This window comes from Glycine max, chromosome 6 (assembly GCF_000004515.6).
Source record: "Glycine max cultivar Williams 82 chromosome 6, Glycine_max_v4.0, whole genome shotgun sequence".
Taxonomy (NCBI): Eukaryota; Viridiplantae; Streptophyta; class Magnoliopsida; order Fabales; family Fabaceae; genus Glycine; species Glycine max.
This window is the reverse complement of record NC_038242.2, coordinates 30,665,127-30,671,865: the sequence shown is the minus strand read 5'-3', so window position 1 is coordinate 30,671,865 and position 6,739 is coordinate 30,665,127. Positions and strand designations below refer to the sequence as shown.

The 6,739-nt window shown below is 41.1% G+C and overlaps 1 non-coding gene across 1 annotated transcript; it reads left to right on the top strand.

The window, feature by feature from the left end:
- The first annotated feature begins 6,269 nt into the window (after positions 1 to 6,269).
- On the top strand, positions 6,270 to 6,376 carry LOC113002070 (small nucleolar RNA R71). The gene has a single exon (XR_003267598.1). It is a non-coding gene; the product is annotated as a small nucleolar RNA R71 (small nucleolar RNA).
- The last annotated feature ends 363 nt before the right edge of the window (positions 6,377 to 6,739 follow it).

Here is a 6,739-nt window from a genome sequence, read left to right as displayed (position 1 = left end):
AGTTAATCAGCTCAAGAATGAAAAGTGATAAAGCCTCACAAGATATACACTCTATCTCTCAAGTGTCTAGGCTACTATTTACCCTCAAAGCACCCATGAAAGCAAACACCACATAAACTTGGCAAGATTCTAAAATTGACAATCAACCCATAAACACAAGCACATGAGGATCAAAAGGTCTTTTAAGGTTGTAATGGGGCCAAGGACAAGGTATGGAGAAATATGGAATAAGTGGCTAAATCCCAAAGGAATAGAGGAGCAAAGGGGAATAAGTGCATATTAAGAAAAAAATAAGAAAATAAAAAGAAGTAAAGATAAAAATTAAACATGAAGAGTAGAACCAAGAGTTTCATCATTCTGGTGCCATTTAAGATCTTATTCACTCAACTTTATTGCTTTTCTTTTTCTTTTTTCGAATTTTTTTTTTTTTTACTCTTTAGCCTTTGAGAAACAACATTTCATTCAGCATGTCCAACATTTAACCAATATACAATGTACATCAAGTATGGCCCAAAATACATCATGAAGCATAGCCAACAAAACAAGTTGTCCAATGAAACAAAAACCCCCCACACTTATTCCCAAAACAATTCCAAAGCTCCAAAATTCCTTAAGGATATGGCAATATCATGGTTTTTCACTTAAGGCTTGTAGTGAGCTTCAAAAAAGGGAAAGGGAAACAAGGCTCAAAAGGGCTATCAAAGGAATTAATTCAAGGCAAGTCTATTTGGCTAGAAGCTTATAAGAACAAAATTGCCTTAATCATTTCCAAATATGCATTAGGACGCATCAACAAGAATCAAGCCAAGGCTATTGTGCAAGCAATCAATGGGGCAAAACACACCAAATGATTATAATGATGGATGGCTCAAATTCTCACAAAGGTAAAATCATCACTTTCAAATTGAGCTTTCAAAACTATCATGACATGTAGAGAAGAATCAAGGATTTCAAGTCACAAAATGTCAAGAACTTTTATTTTCAAAACAATTAGCCATTTCTTGAACATATCCTATAATTCAAAGAAAAACATGCAAAGTCGTACGTGCACACGAAATTGACCCAAAATATTAAACTAAAAATCCGACGAAACTAACAACATTAACAAATTAACACAACTAACAAATTAACAAAACCAGCAAAACTAGCAAAACCAAAGAACACTCCCCCCCCCCCATACTTAAACAACACATTGTCCTCAACGTAGCAGAATTAAAAGATTAAAAACAATTAAATCATCAAAGAGAATCGGACAAGTGTAATAAAAGCAAAGATGGAGATAGGAAAAGAAAAACTCCCTAAGTCATGGTGGAGGAAGAGTAGGGTGGAGTAAGGAAGTCTCTTCCACCACTACGTCCACTAAAGAAGGGTTCGTGAGGAATGGCTTAAGTCGATGTCCGTTGACCTTGAAGCTCTTGTTTGTGGAGTCGCTTTTGATCTCAACTGTACCATAAGGAAAAACATTAGTAACAACAAAAGGACCAATCCACTTAGACCTCAACTTACCACTCATGAGTCCAAGCCTAGAATTATACAATAACACTTTTTGCCCAACCACGAAGTCTTTTTTAACTATCATGCTATCATGGAACTTCTTGGTCTTTTCTTTGTAGAACTTGGCATTCTCGTAGGCTTCTAGGCGGATTTCATCTAACTCACTCAGTTGCAACTTCCTTTCCTCGCCAGCTTGATCCATAGAGAAGTTGCAAGTCTTCACTGCCCAGTATGCTTTGTGCTCAATTTCCACTGGAAGATGACATGCCTTTCCAAAGACAACCCGATAAGGAGACATTCCTATGGGTGCTTTGTAGGCAGTCCGATGTGCCCAGAGAGCATCATCAAGCCTGGTACTCCAATCTTTCCTGCTTGGCTGCACAATCTTCTCTAGAATTCTCTTGATTTCCCTGTTAGAAATTTCTGCCTGTCCATTAGTCTAGGGGTGGTATGGTGTGGATACCCTGTGTACCACCCCGTACTTTTTAAGCAGGGCATGCATTGTCTTGTTGCAAAAATGGGTTCCTTGATCACTAACAATTGCTTTAGGTACTCCAAACCTGCAAAACAGATTAGACCTGACAAAGTCTGCGACAACTTTAGCATCATTAGTTCTAGTGGGCTTGGCTTCCACCCATTTTGAAACATAATCAAATGCAAGGAGAATATAAACATAACCAAAAGAGACAGGAAAAGGACCCATGAAATCTATACCCCAGACATCAAACACCTCACAGAATAGCATAGGTTGCTGAGGCATTTGTTGTCGCCATGTAAGTGTATTTCCTGCTCTCTGACACTGCTCACAAGTGCTGCAGATCTTCCATGCATCTTTAAAGATGGTGGGCCAATAAAAACCACAATCAAGCACTTTGCGAGCTGTCCTTTGAACACCCAGATGACCTCCCGGTGCGGAAGAATGACAGAACTGCAGGACTGAGTCAGTCTCATGATCTGGAATGCACCGTCTAATGACCTGATCACTGCACAATTTCCACAAGTAGGGGTCATCCCAAATAAAATGCTTAGCATCACTTTTAATCTTATCTTTTTGGGCCTTAGATGCTAAGGGAGGAAAAACAGAGGCAACTAAATAATTGACAATGTTAGCAAACCAGGGAGTAGAAAGAGAGTCAGAAATACTATACAATATATACAAATGATCATCCGGGAAATCATCCCGAATAGGTGAATCTGCATCAGAGACACGTTCGATCCGACTCAAATGATCAGCAACTAGATTTTGTGCTCCGCTCCTATCACGGATCTCCAAGTCAAACTCTTGGAGCCAGAGCATCCATCGGATCAACCTAGGCTTAGAATCAGCCTTCTTCAACAAGTACTTTAGAGCTGCATGGTCAGTATAAACAATAATGCGAGTACCAAGCAAATAAGATCGAAATTTTTCAAGAGCAAAAACTATGGCTAGAAGCTCTTTCTCAGTAGTAGTATAATTTGCTTGGGCAGCATCTAAAGTCCTAGAAGCATAATATATCACCCTGGGCAATTTATCAATTTTCTGAGCAAGGACAGCCCCCAATGCATAATTTGATGCATCACACATAAGCTCAAAAGGGGCTGTCCAATCGGGTGCCTGGATGATGGGGGTGGTAGTCAACGCTCTTTTGAGGCAATCAAAAGCCTCTTTGCATCTGTCATTAAAGTCAAACTCCACCTCCTTTTGCAACAAGTTGGACAGTGGAAGGGCTACTTTGCTAAAATCCCTTATAAAGCGCCTGTAGAATCCTGCATGACCAAGAAAAGATCGCACCTCTCGCACACAAGAGGGGTAAGGCAATTGTGAAATAATAGAAATTTTTGCAGGATCTACTTCAATACCCTTATTGGAAATAATGTGGCCTAAAACTATACCTTGCTCAACCATAAAATGACATTTTTCAAAATTTAGAACAAGGTTAGTTTCAATGCATCTATTCAAAACTTTTTCCAAACTATTCAAACAACCATCAAAAGAGGATCCATATACAGTGAAATCATCCATAAACACCTCTATGCAATTTTCTAAAAAATCACTGAAAATACTAATCATGCACCGCTGGAAGGTACCAGGGGCATTGCACAGGCCGAAAGGCATCCTCCTATAAGCAAAAGTGCCGAAGGGGCAGGTGAATGTGGTCTTTTCCTGATCCTCAGGAGCAATAGTAATTTGCATATAACCAGAAAAACCATCAAGGAAACAGTAGTGGGATTTACCTGCCAGGCGTTCAAGCATCTGGTCAATGAATGGCAGGGGAAAATGGTCCTTTTTGGTAACCTGGTTCAGCCTCCTATAGTCAATGCAGACTCTCCAACTGTTTTGCACCCGTGTTGGAATCAGCTCTTCCTTCTCATTTCTGATCACTGTGAGGCCAGTCTTTTTCGGGACTACCTGGACGGGACTCACCCATTGGCTGTCGGAGATAGGATAAATGATTCCAGCTTGCAAAAGCTTGGTTATCTCCTTCTTCACTACATCAAGAATCACCGGGTTGAGTCTTCTCTGTGGCTGTCTTACTGGTTTAGCTCCATCTTCTAAATTTATTCGATGCATACATGTGGATGGGCTAATACCAGGAATGTCCGCCAGGGTCCAGCCTATAGCCTTCTTATGCTTCTTGAGAACTGACAACAACTTCTCCTCTTGCTCATCAGCAAGGGAGGCAGATATAATCACTGGAAAACTCTTGCTATCATCCAAGTAAACGTATTTTAAATTTGATGGCAGAGGCTTCAATTCTGGTGTGGTCGGCTGGAGAGTGGTAGAAGGAGATGGTTTCTCATCCTTTACCCCATAAAGAAAGTCAGAGGTATGTGTACTTCCTGAAACATGGTTAGTCCTATCTGACTCTATAAAATCAATCTCAAGAGGTAAAACACCACCACCAGGCATGCAATCAATATCATTCTCAGATTCACTCTCAGCATCAAATTCAGACATATGATCAAGTACAATTTCAGACTCAATGCATGAAGAGTGAGAGGCATGCAGATTAGAATAAAGATCAGTCATGTATTCATCAACAACATGGTCAATTATTTCAGCATGAAATACAGAAAGATCTTCAGATGGGTATTTCATAGCATCCAGAATATTAAAATGAACAGTTATATCACCAAACTCCATGGACAGTGTGCCTGCATAAACATCTATCTTAGTTCTAGCAGTTTTCATAAAGGGTCTGCCTAGAATGATGGGAACTGATCCTTGAGAAAATCCATCTTCCATATTCAAGATATAAAAATCAACAGGGAAAATCAGTTCACCAACTCTAACTAAGACATCTTCTATGAAACCAACAGGATAGGCAACACTTCTATTAGCTAAATGAATTACCACATCAGTTGACTGCAAGGGACCTAGAGATAGAGAATTAAAAATCGACAGAGGCATAACACTAACAGAGGCTCCTAAATCTAGCATGGCATTGTCAAACTTACTATTCCCTATAATACAAGGTATGCTGAATGTACCTGGATCTTTGCATTTTTCAGGAATTTGAGGAACAGATTTACCAATCAATGCGGAGACATTTCTGCCCATGCTAATTCGTTCACTTCCTTTAAGCTTCCGCTTATTAGTGCACAGCTCCTTCAAGAATTTGGCATATCTTGGAATTTGCTTTATTGCATCCAACAGAGGTATGTTTACCTCTACTTTTCTAAACGTTTCCAAGATCTCTTTCTCTGCCTCTTCCATTTTTTTGTTGGAAACTGCTCTTGGAGGGAATGGAAGAGGGGGAATGTGCTGCTTCTGCAAATCAGCATTACCTATGGAAGAAGATTCACCTGCACAGAAATTGTTAGGTAGATTTTTGTCATCACCTTTTTCTGGAATAGAGTGAAGTTTGGCAGGTTCATTTGCAGATGAGGAAGGTGCTACGGGTTGAGGTCCTTGACACTGCTTTCCCGACCTCAATGAAATGGCACTGACATTTTTGGGATTTTGGACAGCTTGAGAAGGCAGCTTGTCAGAATTCTGGGACTGTTGTTGATTCAATTGGGTAGCTAATTGTCCCATCTGATTGGTTAAGCTCTGAATGGAGGCTCTGGTCTCTTGCTGAAACTGCATGTTCTGCATAGTCATTTGCCTCACAAGTTCTTCGAGGGAAGGTTGTGGAGGGGCCTCAACTGTTGGCTGTTTCTGGGGTTGTTGCTGTTGTTGGATTGGTGGAGGAATGTATGGTCTGCTTGGGCCAGCAGCATTTTGGAAGGAAGGAGCAGGCTGCTGTTGTTGTTGTTGAGGGCTGGACCATCTGAGGTTAGGGTGATTCCTCCATCCAGGGTTGTATCTGTTGCTGGAAAAGTCATAATTGCTCTGCTGTGGTTGATTTTGCTGCTGAGGTTAAGGAGGTCTATTGTAAATATTTGCAGCATAAGCTTCAGGCTGCTTAATTGCTCCAGGTTGCTGCATGGAAGGGCAAAGGTCTGTATGGTGGTAAGCAGAGGAGCACAAACCACAAACCCTTGCGACAGGTACAGATTTCTGATTCAAGGCCAGCTGGGTTACCAAGTTGACCAACGCATCCAGTTTGCCTTCAAGCTTCTTAGTTTCAGATGATGCAGATGGGTTTGTAGCTACCTCATGCACTCCTCTAATGACTATGGCATCATTTATGGCGCTAAACTGCTGGGAGTTGGAGGCCATCTTCTCAATTAAATTTCTGGCTTCAGCAGGAGTCATGTCTCCAAGGGCTCCACCACTGGCAGCATCTATCATACTTCTCTCCATATTACTGAGTCCTTCATAAAAATATTGGAGAAGAAGCTATTCTGAAATCTGATGGTGGGGGCAACTGGCACATAGTTTCTTAAATCTCTCCCAGTACTCATACAGGCTCTCTCCACTGAGTTGTCTAATACCTGAGATATCCTTCCTGATGGCTGTGGTCCTGGAAGCAGGGAAAAATTTTTCTAATAATACTCTCTTAAGGTCATCCCAGCTCGTGATGGACCTTGGACATCTCCCTCTAATGAATGAGGAAAAGCCTTCAGAAATATGTGATCCTCTTGGACATCTGGGGGTTTCATGGTGGAGCAGACAATGTGAAATTCTTTCAAATGTTTGTGCGGGTCTTCACCTGCGAGGCCATGAAACTTTGGAAGCAAATGAATCAGTCCAGTTTTAAGAACATATGGGACATCCTCATCAGGGTATTGGATGCACAAGCTTTCATAGGTGAAATCAGGTGCAGCCATTTCCCTTAGAGTCCGCTCACGAGGTGGAGGTTGTGCCATGTTCTCAGAA